Source organism: Dreissena polymorpha, chromosome 5 (assembly GCF_020536995.1).
Source record: "Dreissena polymorpha isolate Duluth1 chromosome 5, UMN_Dpol_1.0, whole genome shotgun sequence".
NCBI lineage: Eukaryota > Metazoa > Mollusca > Bivalvia > Myida > Dreissenidae > Dreissena > Dreissena polymorpha.
Genome location: NC_068359.1, coordinates 60,757,441 through 60,779,211, shown reverse-complemented (window position 1 = coordinate 60,779,211; position 21,771 = coordinate 60,757,441). Strand labels below are relative to the sequence as shown.

The window sequence follows — 21,771 nt, the reverse complement described above, 5'->3', positions numbered from 1 at the left end:
ATATGTGCTAAGTCTGCCAGATTGATTAATGTTACTTAACCAATTTTGTTTAAATTGATCTAATATTCTAATTTTTATGCTCTCTAATGATATAGTAATACGTTCTTAATTAATCCATAAATTTGTTAACCCTAATTGTTCTAACATTTCTTTGTGACGCCCAATTGTTTTTGTTATAATTGATTCCGTTGTCGGCGTCGTTTTTCAATAGGAGATAAACTTGTTTTAGAATACTATTTTCATTTAAATTTAAGATTTTTATCCAATATCGGAACATAATAATTTTTCTGTGTTCATGCATCGGGATCCTACCTAGTTCTCCGTATAATCCTACAAGATTGGTTGATGTTTTTACACACAATAATTTGCGTAAAATTGTTGAATGTATTAGTTCTATGTCTTTTGCCGTATGATTACCCCAAACTTCAGCAGAATAATTGAGAATTGGGGATATTAATACATCAAATAATTTGAGTCTCTCTTTTAATTTAAATTCATATTGATTGAACACGGAAAATAATTTATGCATAGCTTTTGATGCGTGTTCTGAGATGTTCTTTTGAGTTCTGTTCCAGTTTCCGTTTTTAAAGAAATTGACCCCTAAGTATTTAAAGGAATTGTCAATTTCGAGCTTTTCGTTGTTTAAGAAGAAATCTATATTTGTATATCTGGTGCTTCTTTCAAATATCATGATTTTTGTTTTTAAGGTGTTTATCTTTAATTTCCATGTATTGCAGTATATCTCAATGTCCTTTAGCATAGATTGTAACGCGGCGGGTGAAGTCGCAAATAAAACTTGATCGTCTGCATAGAGTATTAGAAATAACTTTATTTCATTGATGGAAAATACATTGTCGATATTCGAATTGATATTGTTTAATATATCGTTCACGAACATCATAAACAGTAGCGATGAGCCGCAGTCGCCTTGTTTTACTCCTTGGTGTGAGATATCCGATAGCTCATTATTGTTTTTCACTACAGATCTGACCGTGGAATACATCGCTTTAATAGCATTAATAATTTTCGTGCTTATATTTTGTGAAGTGAGTTTTTGCCATAAGAATGGAAGATTGATTTTATCGTAGCATTTTTCATAATCGATAAAGGCACTATATAATTTATGTCCACTATGAATGACTTTTGCTATTATAGCTTGTAATAGGAAAATGCAGTCAGTGGTGCTTTTTCCTTTTTGGTAACCAAACTGATTTTTAATTATAGTTTCGTTTTTTTCTGTCCATTTTGTAAGTCGGTTGAAAATAATTTGCGAATATATCTTGGCAAGAATGTTGTTTAATGTTATACCTCTATAGTTTTTAGCTGAATTCGGGTCACCCCCTTTAAATATAGGTACAATGTAACCTAGTCCCCAGCTTTCTGGATACTCGGCGTTGTTGAACAATTTGTTATAAAGTGTGTAGAGGTACGGAGATATGATATCAAATGCGTTTTTTATAAGTTCTGCTGATATTTCATCTGGTCCACACGCTTTGTTGTTTTGTTGTTTAAACACTGCTTGATGTATTTCATTTAAGGTTATTTCGCAGTCTAAATCTGCATCGTTAATTGATGTATTTTCTGCATTTTCGTTATTAAAATTTTCATTTGTGGGTTGCGTTTCCCCTAATAGATTATTGAAATGTTCAAATAGGTCTGTTATCTGTAGATTGTTTTTCTTTTTCTTTTTATTTGTGTAGCTTTGTTTAACTGTCATCAAAAAAATTTCTAGGCTGGGATTTAGCAATATTTTCGAGTTTTTTGCCTTGGTTGATTTTATAATGATATTTGGCTCTATTTCTAATTTTATTATACATAGTTCTCCGTTGTGAAAAATGAATTCTGTTTTCGTCTGATTTACAACGCTTGAATACATTTCGTGCATTATTGAATTCGCGTTTCGATTCATGACACTCTTTGTTAAATCACGGTGGTTTTTGCTGTGTACTGCGATTATGTGAATTCAGATTACCCGTTTTAAACGATTTACTAAAAACTCGCGTTGCTGGCTCATGCATGAAGTTCGTGAGCAGATTTACCTGATCGACCTTACCCTTGCTATTTAAATCACGAAGTTTATGTAAATTTGCATTTAATGATTCTCGATAGACGTGAATTAAATCTTGGTTAAGGTTCATGGGGGGGGGGGGAATTCATTAAAAATTCGCTTTGGTTTTTCTTCATTCAATGTGGTACAATATGGTCAAACGATATATCAATTTAAAGCTAAAGACGGATAGAATAACATAAACACATTTTTGACATTCAATATTTGTGTTCTTTATTCATATTTTGGTTTAAAACCAATACATTTTTACACTAATTTACAAAATCTCAATCTAAAGTTAGGAAGGATATGCACTACCTTAAGTTGAATAAATACAAAGCTATATACATATACAAGGTAAAGTTAGCAACATTTCACAGAAAATTATTGTCATAAAACAACAAATGAGTTTTAATTCAACTGCCTATTTTGGATAAATTTCCTAAACAAAGTTCTAAAAATAACTAAAACGTAACTACTTTTTAAAAAATTCAGGTATGGTGGATAATAAGAGTCACAATTCTTTTTCAAAGGCTTAACAATTTTGTTATTTACCTCTCAACCAAATTGCAAATTTAAACCATCTCAAATTGAAATAGATTGCAGACGACATATAAAATAGTAAAGGCATATAAAGAAATTGGCCAACCGATTGATTTTATATTTCGATTCCTTCTACCCATTTTGAAAGCGTGGCCCTCGCTGTGCTCCGTAGAAAAACGTGCAAAACAAATCGGTCGAAACCACGTGCAGCGGTGAGAAAACCGGGTATGTGTATACACATACCTGAAAAACATAAACTTATTTTGACAGTTGGTTCGCAACTAGTAAAACAACTTTTAACATTAATCAGCAAGAGATCGCACTCAATAACAGAAATGACCACGTAGAGATATCATCACTTACCCTATTTCAAATATTTTCCAGCTGAAAATTGTCCCCCACATGTCGTTTTTAGTTTATTTGTATTGTTTTTCTGGAGCCGAGGGGCATCTCACAGAATATCCATCTAACTTCCGTTGTTTTCACTTTCGTTATCAAAAACTTTGTTTAAAAGAATTATTTATCTTTTTAGATTGTTAAAGCGATGTGTTATTATATATTATCAATAGAATAGTATACCGTGATGAATTTAACGGAGTTACGTATCGATCTTTCTGTCAGTCTGTAAGCGTATTATTTTATGCGCAATAATATAAGTATGGTGATTCGACAACAATTGTAAACATTTGTGAAATGCTTCTTACATAGTTATTGTTTTGAGTGTTTATGAGGTCTGATCGTGCAGTTTGCAAACATCAACGGACAGATTACAATCCAATGCATTTGTCATCGTCAACCGTTTGGAATGTCAATTAGGCGATGAGTGAGTTTTTAGCATGTTTCTTTCTATTTTATGAATTTACAAATGGCTGCCCCCATGGTGATGAAATGACATGTGTTCGAGTTTGATATTTCTAGATATGTAAACTTTTTTTACTATTTAAGCGTAACTTGCCCTCGTCAATGTCGATATTATTCACTAGTTATATAATTTTCCGCCGAAATACGTGGAATAAACATGATTCAGATTTTTGAAAATAATGTATATTTTAGTGTTAAAATCGCTTTGTATTTTGATTGATTTTGTGGATGGTATGATACGTTGATGTACAAAATTGGTAGCAGTTTGAAGGAAAAACATCCTTTAAAGCATATATGTATACATTTTCAGTGTGGCACTCTTCCTTTAGTCAAATTTGAGTTCAATGCTTGGGGTCCCACATTTTTCAAAATGAAGCCTCTACATGAACCTTAAATATTAATTTCGTTTCCGTTACATTTTTCGCATTATTATCTTGAACATTATCTTATATGTGATTTTTTAATTTTAATGACAAATACAATGCAGGATGATCTGAAAAGTTATTCCAATTTAGAACTTTAAAGTCATTGAGAATATGAGTATGTTCTACATTAATAAGTAAGTAGTCTGTGACGCTGAGACCTCGTGTTGATAAGAAAGTATATTGTCCCGTTTTATCGTTTTTAAATCGTCCGTTCGCTATAATGTGACCTGTAGATTTGCATAGTGAAATCAATTTTTGTCCGTAGTTATCTATAATGCGATCAGCGTTAAGGCGAACGTTTAGATTGTCAACATTTTTGTTATCCTGCACTTGGTCTCCCGTCACATTTAAGTATATATCATTGCTAATAATATCTGATAAATTTCCAGTCCTAGCATTGAAATCACCAACAATACATGTGGCCCCAAGTGGCCCATAATGTTCTATACCTTTTTCGATTTCCTCGAAAAAATCGAAGTCATGGCCTATTAACACTTTCGAGGTAACTGGTGGAATATAACATAAACAAATGAATACATCTTGGTCGGTAGTTAATATTTCACTGCTTATCTTTATCCATATTATGCCATTTTTATTGTGTTCAATAACTGATATTTTATTATTTAGTTTTTTATGAAAATAAACGCTAAGGCCGCCGCTATAACGACCTTTCTTTGTTCCGTGACTTTTGTTTCCGAAAAGATGGAAAGAGATGTATTCATTTATTTCTAGGTTAACATTAAGTTTTGAGTGTGTCCATGTTTCAGAGAGTAAAATCAAGTCATGTTCTGCAATAAAGTTTAAAAAAATCTTCATCATTAATTTTTCTTACTAGTCCATTCACGTTCCAGACGAGAGTTCTTAGTTCCTCCTTTTGGTCCTAGCATGTAACTTCACGGAATTGGTCGCTGCTGTTGTTGCGTACCATAAGTCGGGAGCCAGCCCACTTGACTTGCTTCCCGGCTGATTTTTCCCGATTGAATACGTCGTTCAGTTGCCGCCGCTTGTTTAGGACTGCCTTGGTTTGCTGAATGCCTATGCCAAGGCCTGCATTCCTTAGGACGTCGTATTTCGATGTTGCCGTTGTTCTGACCAGTTCTCGTTGTGAATAGTAGTGAAACTTGGCAACGATGGGTCTTGATTTTCCATGTTTAGGTTTTCCTAGTCTGTGAGCACGATCCAGAACGATATCGTCTGCTAACTGCAGACGCTCTGATATAACTTGTATGACTTTTTGTTGGCAATGTTCCTGTTCTGATTCATTGAGGCCATAAAATAACAGGTTTTTGCGCATGCTTCTGCTTTCTAAATCGTTCGTTTTTGCCTCTAATTCGTCCGTTTTAGTTTTAATGTCTGATAAAGCGGTTTTGATGTCTGAGTACTGATTAGTGATCACTTTTATTTCAGAACTGGTTTCCTTTATTTTCTTTTTGGTGTCTTCAATTTCGCTACTTGCGAATTGCACTGCGTTTTCGACGTCGGACATTTTGATGTCTTTTGCTTTAGAATCATTTTGTAATTTTTTCTAATTTTTCAACGCGCGCATTTATTTTGTCAACAAGCTTCTCGAGTTTGTCTAATTTTGAAACAGATAGCTTGATGCTTTTTATATCTTGCATTATTTCCGCTGCCCATGGTGGTGGTGTCGTTGGTGGTGGTGGTGGTGGTGGTGAAGGCAAGTAGTATTGGTTCTCAGTAGGGACCTGGTTTGAGACGTTTGTGGGAATAGGTTGGCGGTGTGGTGTCATAAACTGTAGATAAGGTGCATAGTACTGACCGTTGTATGACTGTGTAACCGGTGGTACTGCATATGGTGCTGCCGCTACTGTACACGGCTGCATTTCAGCTGCTGTTGGTGAGCTTTCAGCCATAACCTGCCACTTTATACATAAAAGTATAGTAAACAGTTAAACCAGTATAGTTCAAGCTATTATGCCAAGATAGCTGTAGCAAGTGCTTAATATTGGATGATAAAACATATATTAAATTAATGCTTTTCAGTAAATTATGGTTCAGAGTTGAAAAGTTAAAGTATGGTGTATATTGTATGGTATAATTTTTAGATATATTTGACTTCAGGTGACACAAGATAAGAACTTTAAATGTTGGATGTGTCAATGCTAAGTGTCAATAAAAACATTAATTTGGATATTTTTAGGAGAATCATGTTCGGTTTACTTCATTTCTAGGCAATATTGGACTACAGGGGTATATTTCTAATCCCGAAAAGTAACTTCAAACTTTAAAACGTTTTATGTATAAAATAAATAACCAAAGCAAGAGTAGTCACACAGATATGTCAATCATTTTTTATGTAAAGATTGCATAAAGCATCAGTCTATATTTGATCTTTGAAATGTTATCTTTGACCAAGAGATCTGGTTCTATTATTAACTATTACTTTGAACTGTGACCTTGACCTGGTTCTTGCATTGACACTCCTCACAAGCTTGTCTCTTTTAAAAAACTAAGTTATGCTTTGAGAAAGGTGCAGAGGCGAATAACCTATTTGTTAATGTGACTTTAAGTTGCGAATCTGTTTTGCGCTGGAATAAATATTTTATGAAAATTATGAGATTATTATTAAATTAAGCAACGATATTTAATGTTTAATATGTATGATTGTTTGAAAATCACATAATAACCATTCTGATAAACCATTATAATAAATATTCAATGGCTTTTGTATTCAACAGTCTTGAATGATTATTATTATTATGGCTATGAATACATGTTCTAAACAACCACACTGATTAATCATTTGTGACAACTATAATGCCAATACAGCCACTCTATTGTGCACTAGACAATATCATCTATTCATACCATAATAGCTTTTAAAGCATATGCATAATTTCTAAATCAAAGGCCTTTAATAAGCCAATATTGGAAACTAGACCAGGGGCGGTATTCTGAAACTTTCTTTGACAAAATATTCGCTATGAATTCACGTTTTTTCTAAGAATTTTACTATAACTGTAATATTTTCTGAGTTTTTTTTTTAGAAACGTTATAATCTCTTAGAATTTTCAAAGAGTGGCCGAAATTTACGTAAAAAGATAGAAACATCAACACCTGTCTTAAACTTATAGAATTTTCTTAGAGAAAATTTGTATCGGCCATTTTGTGTTGATAAATGAAAACAAATATCGAATTTCACGTCGAACCATCACAGGTAAGTTAAATTTCAACATTGGTTAATAATGTTTACATTTTAAATTAGTGAAAGGCAACTTATATGTTAATTACGTAACATAAATACCCATCTTCGTAAGTTTACCCCCGCAAATGTGTGTATAAAATTTATTAACTATATTTTGACAGTATTTATTTATTATTATCATTCAATTAAATAGTATTTCGAAACATTCACTTCCCCTCTTATACAAAATACGACACTGTTGAGTGACGACACCTCCGTAGATACAGAAGCTTTCCGTCAAAACAAATATGGCGTAGGGGTCAGTTTCGGTACATTTTGGAAAACTTCAATTGAACGTTTTCTATGTAAAAAGGTACATAACGATGGAAAAGCACATAATTTATGTTGCTTTGTGGTTTAATGCTCATAATTGTATAGCACTGTATGGGTTTAGAATTGGTAACATTTATTAAATTGGAGAACGTGTAATCAAATGTCAATTTATTGAATTTAAAACCATTTAACATTTTAACCTTTATACTGATTTGAAAGAAAAACATGATAGTATTTCTTTGGTTTCTATTTTAAGTTATTGTCATCCTAACGTTGTTTACATTGTTGAAATGTTCATATTTTATTCGTTACCGGTTGGTAAATTGCCGTTTTTACATACGTATTGCCTTTGAAATAAACTTTGTTTTGTAAAAATCAAATAAGCCTTTAAGCATCAATACCTGACCCGACAAATAATACCCCACCTAATGAAGCAATTAGCAACCAAATGCATCACACTATCATGTGTTCATGGTTATTTTTTCCCCAAATGTAGACGCTGATGTTAATTGACATTGAATTATAATAAAATGTACTTATGTATTATTATTTGTCTTACACAAAATGTAAATGAATATAAACCTTGTTTATTTATTGGCTGGAAGATATGAACGAAAGGCTGGGCACATTTGAGAACCTCACAAACATTTAGGTTGTAAGAGGATATCGGTTAGATAACGATGGCATCGATCGGCTTAATCAAGAATATGGTGAACGTTTATCACATAAAACACTTGGGCCAAAGATGTCTCTTCTTTAGAGAAAATTCTTTCTCACCCTACGCTATTTTGCGTCTGATGATTTCCAGATAAATGATGTTGACATTCATAATTTGACACAGCCATCAGTGTCGAGGGCTGTGACACAGTTCACCGAGATGCTCGCTAGCAGGACAACTACATCAAGATTTATATCGTTCCCTCCAAATATGCATGATGTCAGCAAGGTAAAGGCGGATTTCCATAGCCAACTTTCCGAATGTTGTTGGCGTTGTGGATGGCACTCAAGTGCAGATTCAAGCTCCACATCTCAACAAGGATGCATATGTCACTAGAATGGGATATCATTCTATCAATACCCAGGTAAAAAATAGTAATATACATTTATTCTTAATACATATAGAAGCCTAACTGCCTACATTCATACATTGTTATCCAAATTTCATTATGCACCCTTGTGTTTGTTTACAGGATTTCATTTAAAAAACTATGATTCCATTTTTTAACTTATGTAAATGATGCATTTGATATTGACATACATAGTTCCAATGATAAATAAGAGCTGTCTCCAGAGGATGACATATGGGATATGCCCCCCGCAAAACGCGTTGATAGAAGTTATTAGCATTTTTCGAAACATAAACGCAGATCACATTTATTTAAAAATAAATTACAATATATTCATAATACACTCTAAAAAGTTGTGGTCAATCTTATTTTTACAGAGTTATCATGGCATGTGGGGTTTTGCATAATTTATGCAAAGACTTGAATATCCCAATGATTGGGGAAGAAAAGGAAGAAAACAGGCAGCAGGAAGTACCATATCATGGTATGCAGAATGGGCTCCGATACAGGGATTTTGTAGCCTTAACATATTTTAATTAAGGTACAGACAAACAAATTAAATGAACAAATTAATAATGTTAATACATGTATGTACAGTAAAACTATAGCATAAAATATGTTACATGTTACCAATTCTAATTTCTAGTAATACCATTTAACAATCGAACTATAAAGGAATGTATCTTTCAACAATAAATAACAGTAACATTGAAAGGAAGACCATCGTATCATACTTCTCAACAATAAAACAGAATTGAAGAATATATGAAGGTTATATCTCAAGGGACATAGAAGTTATGAGCATTTTTCTAAACCTAAACGCAGATTTCGAAACCTTAACGCGGACCATAAGTTCTAGGTCAATGTCACAGGGGTAAAAATGTGTGTGCGTATGGAAAGGACTTGTCCATATACACATGCATACCAAATATGAAGGTTATATGTCAAGAGACATAGAAGTTATGAGAATGTTTTGAAACTTAAACGCATATTTCGAAACCTAAACGCGGACCCTAAGTTCAAGGTCAAAGTCATGGTTTTTAAGATCTTTTAGCTTTGTTCTTTTGAATGCGTAATAGCTTTTATGATAAGACATACAACTCAGGCTCAGTAGCTGGGAGTTTGATTATTGCAACTTCTTTTGGCTAGGATGAAATATTTGTATACAGTTTATTGTCAAAAAATGTACAGAAACAACTGTATGTTCAGTGGTGAAAATGCAAAATCTGCGAGACACAAAACAACATTCACTATAATTGGGTTACCGGTACCTTCAGTGAATCTATGTCGCATTAGATCATGGTTATTCAATCCATGCAAAAAACACCACAGTCTTCCACCATTAAATTGCATAAGATTATGCAGTCGTCTAGCGAAAACTTCTGGTCCCTCTCCTTCTTATTTGACGCCATTGTATTTGTCAAACTTGTCTGTTTACATTCCGTGGGAAATTTTCAATTTTTAGAAACGGGAATTCCAATTCTTGACGAAGGTGAATGGTTACAAAATGACATAATTATGAAATAAATATAGAATCACATTATTCCAAACATACCATTATGCAACCATCCGTTTTCTTTTAAGACTTGACACATTTTATAGCTTTCGATTGAAGATTGATTAGACACGTAACATTCTAATTTCTAACAATCGTTCAACATTCGCGCGAATATAATTCGTTGCACATTATAACTGTTACTCTACTCTGAACGTTTGAGCGATTTCATTATTTTCGGCTTTAACGCAAAGAAGATGGAATCACGTCCTATATACAATTAAAATAATGTGTTTGAAGACTTTAAACACATTACACTCGCGTATATGAAAGACACACTTTGTTCACCGAAGTTGCCACATTGTTTTGCTTCGCAGTAGTAAACGCGCATGCGCACAACTGCAAAAAGCGCTTAATCTGTCGATAATACAAATTGTTTACGAACGAAATTAGTTTTATTTTATTAGAACGTTTTTTCTCTAAGAATGGTCTTAGAAAAATTCTAAGATGAAAATCTTAGAAAAAAAACTTTCTTAGTGAAAAATATTAAGAGTAAGAAATTTCTATGTAAAATATCTAAGAAATGTTCAGAATACCGCCCCAGTTATTAAATCAAATAGTACCTGGCATAGGTTCTCCCGCCCACCAAGACACGCTGACTCATGATCACATTGTAAACAAGATAAGGCAATGCTAAAAATAGAATACAGGGGGCCGTTTCATCAATATATACGATTTTTCTGGTATCGTAATTTACGTATACATATTTGTGAAGCGATTTACGATTATACATAAATACCGTTTCATCAACGAAATCGTAAAAAGCCGTTTACATAAAATAGAACTACGTAAAGTATGGTGTTTGTTTACCGAAAATATAGTGACACAGTCTAAAATATTTGTATGACGTAATTTTCGCGCAATTGCCAAGCAGGCGAAGTAAACAATATGGCGGATAGTGGGCTTAACGTCTAAAAAAGACGAAAGAACAAAAACTGGACAGTTGAGCAAACGACTGTCCTTGTTGAACGATGTGTCGACGGATATAATCTACTCACCAGCGCCCATAAGTTAGGGCTGTCAGAATCCGACAAGGATTCGTACTGGGCCGAAACTATTGAAATGTGAGTTTGTCATGTTTGACAGCTGTCAAATGTTGAAGGTTTTTTATATCGATGTACCGTGCATTTCAATTAATATTATATCAATAGTTTCTGTAATGTTTTTTCAATATTAATTTCATTTACCCTATTAACTGAGCTTGAATGTCCTACCGTTGATAAAATTCAACAATCAATTCAGCTGTCAAAAGTTTTAACATATTTAATGTGGTTTACATTCTATATCATAATGCATTTGCCATTTTATTTGGTTTTCTGCAGGATTAATGCTGTAGGTCCGGAGCGAAGTCTCGTCGAGGCAAAAAGGAAGTGGATCGAAGTTAAGGTGCATATTTTTTTGTTTAATATTATTCAATCATGTTTGCTTTAATGGTTAACTTATTTACACACTAGCCATATTTATTCAATCGACTTGCAAAATTTGTCCATACAGTGAAGACAAATAAATAATATGGATTTTAATTGATTCGTAATCATTCGTTTTAATGTCAACTTTCATCATTTTAAACTTAGGCTAAAATCTGCCTTGCATCAATTTGCTGTCAAAAAAAATTAATATGCAATTTAATTAAAGTCTCCTGAGTGTGTGTTGTAAAGTTTTAACTTTATCATCAATGAATATGAGTGATATGAGGCAATTAAGTCATTTAAACATGAATTTATAAGCAAACATTTGTTAATTTACGTTTGTTTACTTATATGTTATGTATTTTGACTCCTAATATTTTATACCAGCGATTTTTCCCCCCAAATGGGAAAAGTACCCGAACCATACCAATTACCCGGTAGGAAAAATTGCGTGAAAAAACTGAAATTGGGAAAATTCGTGCAGTGAAATCTCCCAATTGGGTATTATGGGTCTTTTTAATTGCTTGGTATCAATAGCACAAATCATCTCAAATATAGAATTACATTCATTTTGGCTTGAAATTTTCAGTATCAGAGCCCATTTTAATTGTTAACTTGCAGAAAATGCACTTTCGGAACAAAATTGACTAAATTTCGCTTCCTTTTGGGGAATTTTTAAACTGCAAATGGAAATTTTGTAGTTTTTTTTAATTGGGTTAGTATTTTTTACAGGAACATAAGCCCATAACCTGTAAACAGGGACAGAAGCCCATTACTGGTGAACAGGGACAGAAGCCCATTACTGGTGAACAGGGACAGAAGCCCATTACTGGTGAACATGGAAAGAAGCCCATTATGAGTGAAAAGGGGCAGAAAAGGAAATATGAAAGCAAGTGTTTTGTATATTTAATTAAAAATAACAATTATTAAATTTTAAAATCATGTAAATGAATTTATTAATAAATACAATCATGTCAGCATTCATGAATGCCAATAAAACATTTAAAACAATCTGACATACCACAAATATTTCGAGATTAAATATTTATACTGTGAACCATATGTAACAAATATAAAAGAAGTGATTGCTAACTAATTTGCAAGTAATAAAACACATGTGATATTTACAGGTTCTGAAGAATCATACAGGATTGAACTCATAAGTATTGAGCGAGAAAAGGCTAGAGGTTGAAAAGGCGAGGAATACAATTCTATTGGACATAAGCAACACATTGGAATCATTAATTACACTAAAAAAAAATGTTGAGTGAAAACCAACTTTTACCAGAGCATTGAATTGCCCTGAGTTTGTTTAATGAACAGTTCATTTGAAAATATGCTTAAAATAAAGCAAATAATTGTGTTTACAGTTGCTTTTACTGTCATCAAATTTGTTGCACAATGACACACATGATTTTTTAATTTATTCAAGTTTGAAATTATTCAAACAGTCTTATTAAATCTCGCCTTCTGTTCTGACCATCTCTATTTTCGGCTATAGTGTTTTTCCCAGGAGGGCAAAGGGGCATGGCGCATTACTTTCAAAAAGGGCATTTTAGCGCGCAGTTTAGGCAAAAAAGGGCAAAAACGTTCCATGTTATTTGCTCCACGAAGCAGTTGTGGAAAAAAATAACAAGCACATTTAATGGTAATAGATGTATTTTAACTTACTATGATTTATATTAATATATTTACCTTGCAATGAACATTTAAGTTCCATGCTGTTTCAATAAACTGTACAGCACGACAAACATAATAAAGCAATATATGCATATGAATCTGATTATACACAGATCCACTAACATATAAATGAAACCATGTTTGTCTTATCCCATTTTCTAACAATAATCTCGACAGATGTTTAAAATAACATTGCGAGTAAATTGATCTCTAACAATATGCAAACACTCGTTTCCGTGACATACATCCACCGAGTAGATTACAAATAAATACATTATGTTGTTGCTATCTAAAACATTTTTATGCATCGTTGATTATCACAGACATTTCATTTATTCCTTCTTAATGTATAATCTCCATCGTTAGTTCGATCGTTTACGACGTTATTTGCCATTTTTGCCGAGTCACAATTTAATTCTGTATAGTCCGCCATGTTGATAAAATGTCAAATGATGTAAGCGACAGGTGCGCATAGCAACGTTAAATCGTATACGCGATTAGTATTTTGTTAAATTGGTATACGTCTCGGTAATTATTTCAATAATTAGATCTAATTATCTTAAAGACGAAATCGATAAAGAATAAATTTGTTTGTGAATTTAAAAGTAATTATGCGTAAAAAAATATGTTTTGATATAACTGAATAATGCATGCAAAGCACAATTGCCACAAGAATAACATCGAGTTTTTCATCAAATGTCTCCGAAGTAATGATTATATCGTGGAGGAGTACACATTGCCGAGCGAAAAGTGCGCTTGGTATAACATAGCCTCCGGCATTATCGATTGATACTGACACGGGGTTATTCACGCATGACTAATTCACAGCTTTGGGACAGCCAGTAAGACCTAATCGAGCACTGTTATAGATTAAATCTGCTCAATTAAATATAGTCGATTAGACGTTGACGCCTCTCGAGTAAATCAAGCACAGTCGGAGCGTCACAGACAATCAAGGAAGCTGATTTTGCGGACCAAGTTAGATCGTAAGGCAAATTTCGTGGCGAAATTTGCCTTTGAAAAAAAGGGCGCGTGGCGAAATTTGCCTTTAAAAAGGGCAGCGTGGCGATCCGGGAGGGCGGCGTGGCTTTTCGCCACGCTAAAATGGCCTGGGAAAAACACTAGGCTATTGGTACTGGCAAGTCATGATCACCCGCCTCAACTTCTATGGCCTCTAGCAGTGGCACATTTCGTGAGACACACAAATTGTGCAGTCGCATGCACGCCATGACCACTTCAGCAGACTTTTCTGGGGTGAATGGTAGACAACCAGCTGATTTATGGAGGCATCTGGAAATATCAATTTATGTTGATTTACATTTTTTGCTTTCTGTTTGTTTATAGAGAAATATCAGCGAATTAAGATAATAATTTTGGTTTTTTACCAAAGCTATTATTTTTGCCCCCTTGTGACCCCAATTTAACCATGGCAACGTCTATATCATAAATATGCTTTCCTTGAACATACATGTAAATTACTGAAATGTTTGGGACCATAATTATGTCAAAATGCAAGTCAGAGTTACATAACATTGCATGCTCAGTCCCCTTATGATAGATAGTAAGTGTTACAAGTATGAAAGCAATAGGTTTGGTACTTTAGGAATAAAATGAATCTAAACACAAAACTTAACCAAATTTAAATGAACCTAAACACAAAACCTAACCAAATTTTCAATTTTTAAGTATAAAAAAGTGAACATAATTCTTACAAAATGCTTGTTACATTTGTCTGCTTTGGTTTATAGCTTGAGGTCATGTTGGTAAAGAAGTATGCAAAATATAAAGGCAACATGTCAAGGACATTAAAAATATTTGAGGTAGTATATCGACGTAATTCTTTCGCGCGACAAACCGTCTAATAATGGTGAACAAATGTGCCAACTGATTTTAAAATCTCACAATGAAAAATATTTTATTGCACAGACAAGTTTTCGGGACATACCGACCAACAGACAGACCGACAAAGTGACTCCTATATGGTATAAAAAAGACAAAACGTTTTCATGTAAAAGTACCTAAATCGAGACTTGAGAACACCAAATGTTCTCTCTACCACCATACGGCCTGATACTAATGCAGCATTGAAGCGTTCCTCTGCAGGTGTTGATGGATTGGACAGCGGAGACACCAAGTATGATCTCAGTGGGTAACCGCTGTCACCCAGAAGATGTCCTATGTCATTCGCACCCAAATAGTCCTGTGCTAAATTTATTATAATGTTTTTTAAATAATCTTAAGCATGGGATTTTATTAAATGAGTTCAGGAATTTGGTTAATCTATTGAAGATTTTATTAAATGATTTCAGATTTTTTTGTTCGTAAGCAAGCCAGCATAATCATATTTCATGTAAATAAAAATGTGGTGCATTTATGGAAACAAAAGCTATCAAAAGAGATTTTTGTGTGTGCAAATAATCAAGTAAAACAAAATAACCATTAATTGTTTAATGCTCTACATACTTATTATAGAGATAAGTTAAGGTTTGTTTTTTTAACTAGCAGGTTGTGCCTTTCCATTCGTACACATTAATAACATACACTTATAAGTAAAAATCAATTAAAATAATTTCTAAGCAATATTTAGATTAATATATTTTATTCATTGAGATCACAAAATAATGCAAACCTTTAATCCACAGTTGTCAAAAACTGATGCATCATGTGTGGACCCGGGCCATCGTTCCACTACATCAATAAATCTAAAATTAAACACATCATACATAACATATAATGCAATTAAGAGAAGGTGAAAACTTATCGGCTTTTGCTTAGAACAGTATACTGCTACCTTTTATCAAATGCGCTATACCAACAAAATTTATTTAAAAACGCAATGTTAAGGTAACTACTTGAAGTGTAAGTCATACACTTAAATAACAAGCACAAATTGAAGAATTATATAAGAAATATTTCAGTAAAAGCACATGCTGCTGAATTTTCATAAATAATATATAATATTACCTGAGTTTGTCATCAACCACTGCTTGGATGTTCAGTGCATGATACCCCTTTCTGCACACATATGCCTCTTCATTGGCAGTTGGTGTGCAAATGTGGATCAACGTGCCATCCACTGCACCAATGACATTTGGCAGTCTGCACTTTCTGTAATATGCATGTTTGCATCTTACCAACTCAGCTCCATTTGGAAATCTGAAAAGTAATACATTGAATGATTGATACAAGAGCAACGCATAATGGGTGCCACGCTCCGCTCCATTTGGAAATCTGAAAAGTAATACATTGATACAAGAGCAACGCATAATGGGTGCCACGCTCCGCTGCGGGTGCAGTTTTGAATAATTGAAAGCTTCCAAGATTATTTTTTTATCTTAAAGTTCCCAGTGACCTTGACCTTTGACCTAAAAATGGGTGTGGCGTGTAGAACTCATCAAGGTGCATCTACATATGAAGTTTCAAAGTTGTAGATGGAAGCACTTTGATTTTAGAGCCAATGTAAATGTTTTAGCACAACACGGACGGCAGACAGCGAAGATGGCTATGACAATAACTAGGGTTTTCTCCGAAAACATCTGAGCTAAAACGTAGTTATGTTATGGCCACCCATTCAGCATTTGAATGTTTCAAAATTCTGAGACATGTAACATAAACGTTAAAACACTTAATTTTTGTCAATCTTGATACATTGTGATGGTGATAATCATATATATATATTTTTTTGTCAAAACAACCAAAAATATTCCAATCAAATGTTAAAGATCAAAGGCTAAACCATGAAACATCTTAACTGCATTTATTGTCTTATTGCCTGTCAGAAAGATATGTTTAAGTCCATCAAATTACCAAGCATTTGTTAAGATAAAATGCTTGAAATGTCATTAATGGTTTAAAATTCATAACTAACACATACAATAATAGAAAGTAAATAAGAAATAAATGTAAAATCAATGTTCCGACAAAAAATCATTCTCTCTAAAACCAATCCATTATCAAAGTGAACAGTTGTCCAAATGACAAATACATTTAAATGAAAGCTTATTTTAAAAACTTTAAAAACACTGGCTAACTCATATAAGACAAAGATTCTGACACAGTAAGGTGTTATTTAAAGATTAACACATAACACAATGTCAAACAATTCATTTTTTTATTATCAAACAGATATTTACTTTTCATTTTCATAATGTGTTAGTCATGTGTTGACATATCATGACAAATGCAAAAATGTCAGTTAATGTGAAAAAAAAAATCAAAAAATAAATTTACCTGATGTTATTTAATCTGTTGTTTACAGCTGCAATGAAGTTGTGGAATATTCGGCAAAAACTTGACCTGCTGATGCCATGCAAGTCAGCAATTTCTGAATAAAAATCTCCCTTTGCCAAGTAACGCAGTGAAGCAAGAACCTGAACAAAACATACATTTGTGTAGTATTTTAAACTAATATTTTATAAAAATATGGAATAGTTTTACATAAATAAGTGAATGTTTATGTTGCTTATGATGTTTTGTCGGTCAGAAAACTAGCAAAGTCACATGAAGCAATTATAAACAAGCAGATATTGCCTAAAACTTGATTACTTCAGGGTACACTTTGACATTCTTTGAAGTTTACAAGGTATGAGGGGCGCAAGATCAAACCATGTAAGTCTTGGGAAATTCTTATTTTTAAACTAGCCAGGTGATACCGTGTATCGGTGTATTAAGCCCTTATTGTCAAATAATTTTTTCAATTGTTATCAATACAAGAAATTGTAGTAACATGCCCATGTATGTAAAAATACTCTCTAAATCATTAACAAAACTAATGCAACTACACTCAGAGCTCAACATTAACAGTTGTCATATTATCCCTGGCAAGTAAAAGTTTAGTCCAGGCAAGTTATTTTATAATCTAGTTGTCCGCCCAGGCAAGTGCAAAAAGAACAAAGAGCATTACATTTTGACTTTAATGAGACTTAAATTGCTGTTATCATTTTGTTTAATGTGCCAAAATAAAAAATGTTTTGTGGTGTTTCATTTTGATCTTTATTAAACATATGATGTTTACAGTTAATGTGATATTTCATGTTTGGCCAAGTAACTTGAAGTTCAGGGCAAGTAGATCTTCTAAGTAGATCTACTTGCCCGGCAGGGCAAGTTGGTTTTAGGTTAATGTTGAGCACTGACACTATTTATGTATTTCACGAATATCCGAAATAATGAATTGTTCGAAAGTATAACAATTTGAACATACGATGCAAAATTCACATAAAATATTTAGAATTATCCGGGAAAAAAAACACAAACTGAAAAATTAGCTGCCATGACAATCATTTCTGATTTAAATTACTTATGTGCAAATACAATAAAAAAACACTTAGCCATTTTTGTGTCCGCTGTTGTTGTTGAATCTATTTCGATTTCACAGACAACCTTGACCTTCTATAATTAGCTGATATTTACCCAAAGATAAAAATAAGCGTAAGAAACTTAGTTTTTTTAACAATCAATAGTAATCAATCCACTTTATAAATTGTACGCTACCTGTGTTATCGGTGTTATAGCGAAAGACCGATTGCATGTCCGCGTTAAGTCGTCTGCGACCAATTCAAGAAGTTCAACTATCAACTCGTGATTCAAACGATATCTAGACAGCAACTCCTCTTCGCGGATGTGATCTAATTCAATTCGGGGTTTAAAAAGACGAGGAATCGGCCTTTTTCTGCCCCTTCTTGCATCGCGAAGAATATCTAACGCCGCCATTACGTTAATATACGACTGCTGCTACCCAGTCGTATATTTATGTATGACATCTATGTAATCTTATTTTACGATTTGCTTGATGAAACGTGATTTCACTGAAACATCGTAATTTATGTAAATCGTAATTTACAACTAGTCGTAAATCGTTGATGAAACGGCCCCCAGGATTCCCATTCATAATAATATTACAAACAATGCAATAAGTAAGGATATGTTTAGGCTTGAAAACAAATCTTTGATACAGATTTTTTTTTTCATACTATCTTCTGCACTTTTTTTATATTTAATTATTTTAAACACATGGATTTTTACTTTAAACATATTTTAATCACTACACAGATTGGAGGCCAAAACATATTTTTATACAAATCATTGAGCTAATGTGCTTGATTTATTTTTTATATACAAAATCGTCAACGGTCATTATTACCACTAAATGATGTGGTAATTAAATTATGATACTCTGCAACGGTTGTTGAACATAGAATCTTTGACTAAAATACTATTCTATAAGTGTGTAAGTGTTTGGTTTTTACAGACTTTTGAAATGATTGACAGAATTTTGAATAAGCACAATGTTGAAAATCAAATACTTAGTGTCGGAAAGAAAATCAACGCCCCTAGATAAAGTGAGTTTCGAATAGTGCGTCAAATTGAAGAAGCAAAATAACTATATGTAGTATGTGACTGACATTAACAAATATATATGGAATGGATCTAAGATGTCTACGTAAAGTGCTGTTTCCATGACTGACATTAACAAATATATATCGAATGGATCTAAGATGTCTACGTAAAGTGCTGTTTCCATGACTGACATTAACAAATATATATCGAATGGATCTAAGATGTCTACGTAAAGTGCTGTTTCCATGACTGACATTAACAAATATATATCGAATGGATCTAAGATGTCTACGTAAAGTGCTGTTTCCATGACTGACATTAACAAATATATATCGAATGGATCTAAGATGTCTACGTAAAGTGCTGTTTCCATGACTGACATTAACAAATATATATCGAATGGATCTAAGATGTCTACGTAAAGTGCTGTTTCCATGACTGACATTAACAAATATATATCGAATGGATCTAAGATGTCTACGTAAAGTGCTGTTTCCATGACTGACATTAACAAATATATATCGAATGGATCTAAGATGTCTACGTAAAGTGCTGTTTCCATGACTGACATTAACAAATATATATCGAATGGATCTAAGATGTCTACGTAAAGTGCGGTTTCCATGACTGACATTAACAAATATATATCGAATGGATCTAAGATGTCTACGTAAAGTGCTGTTTCCATGACTGACATTAACAAATATATATCGAATGGATCTAAGATGTCTACGTAAAGTGCTGTTTCCATGACTGACATTAACAAATATATATCGAATGGATCTAAGATGTCTACGTAAAGTGCTGTTTCCATGACTGACATTAACAAATATATATCGAATGGATCTAAGATGTCTACGTAAAGTGCTGTTTCCATGACTGACATTAACAAATATATATCGAATGGATCTAAGATGTCTACGTAAAGTGCTGTTTCCATGACTGACATTAACAAATATATATCGAATGGATCTAAGATGTCTACGTAAAGTGCTGTTTCCATGACTGACATTAACAAATATATATCGAATGGATCTAAGATGTCTACGTAAAGTGCTGTTTCCATGACTGACATTAACAAATATATATCGAATGGATCTAAGATGTCTACGTAAAGTGCTGTTTCCATGACTGACATTAACAAATATATATCGAATGGATCTAAGATGTCTACGTAAAGTGCTGTTTCCATGACTGACATTAACAAATATATATCGAATGGATCTAAGATGTCTACGTAAAGTGCTGTTTCCATGACTGACATTAACAAATATATATCGAATGGATCTAAGATGTCTACGTAAAGTGCTGTTTCCATGAATAAGATTGGCGATCTCTGTATATGACTAAATGTAAAATAGGTAGTTAAGAAGGCATGGTACATTTACTGGTAGATCAATAATACATAACTGATTTCAAGCCTATTTTAAATACAAATAATTCACATACACCATTGCTAATAATCTGAAATTTACATCATGTGTCATGTTTTCTTCATAAGCTGCCTAACGCCGTCCCCTGGGGTCAAAACTGACTCTACCATAAAGAATACTTTTTCATTTGAATCTAAGCAACGTTTTTGTTTATAAACATAAATTTAATAACAGAAACTTGTATAATTATAACCTAAATTCCCATCCCCACAGAACCACAGTATACGACTGTTCACATGTGCATACATCAAAACGTATATTAATATGTATAGAGAAATCATTTTATCCAAAGACATATTTAATAAGAACAAATATCATATAAAAAATAAAACGTTTGCTAATAAAAACAGTACAGTAATTTGAATGAATCTTACCCAAAGCAGCTGACAAAGTATCCGAATATAAATAAAGTTATCAAAGCCTGCTTATCCATCATGCACTATCACACACCATAATTTGAAATGTTCATAAAAACGCTCGATTCACAATATCCGCGTGAATCGAGTTGACGAGTGACGTCACGCGCACCTGCAACGTTAAGACTACGCAAATTAGGTGTATTTATATAAGCACGTATAGAAAAGGTTGACATAATCATAGTTTACACATAGGCGGTTCCAATGGGGGGGGGGGCGGGGGGGGGGGGAGGGCGGACGCGGCGTACGCCCCCCCACCCTTAAATCGCAAAAGTAAAGTCAATTCATTTACATTCTTACTTAACTAGATCTAAATCACCTATTTAAACTCATTTTTCTTCTTTTTAGATAACCGTCAGTGTGTTCTTCTCTAGACTTATAGCATTTCTTCCGGCTATATCCATCCGTATAACGTATGCACTTATTTGGCATTATAAGAAGGTACTTTGATGAAAGTACATAAGGAGTGACATGCTCGAGAAGTGGTTGTCGAAGCCTTCAAAATCACTAAAATCGTAGAGCTT

At 33.3% G+C, this 21,771-nt stretch overlaps 1 long non-coding RNA gene across 1 annotated transcript; it reads right to left on the bottom strand.

The window, feature by feature from the left end:
* Positions 1–15,690: 15,690 nt before the first annotated feature.
* LOC127831670 (uncharacterized) lies at positions 15,691–17,885 on the bottom strand. Its single transcript, XR_008026450.1, has 3 exons — positions 17,293–17,885; positions 16,027–16,218; positions 15,691–15,764 (listed from the first exon to the last, which is right to left on the bottom strand). It is a non-coding gene; the product is annotated as an uncharacterized LOC127831670 (long non-coding RNA).
* Between the last annotated feature and the right edge of the window lie 3,886 nt (positions 17,886–21,771).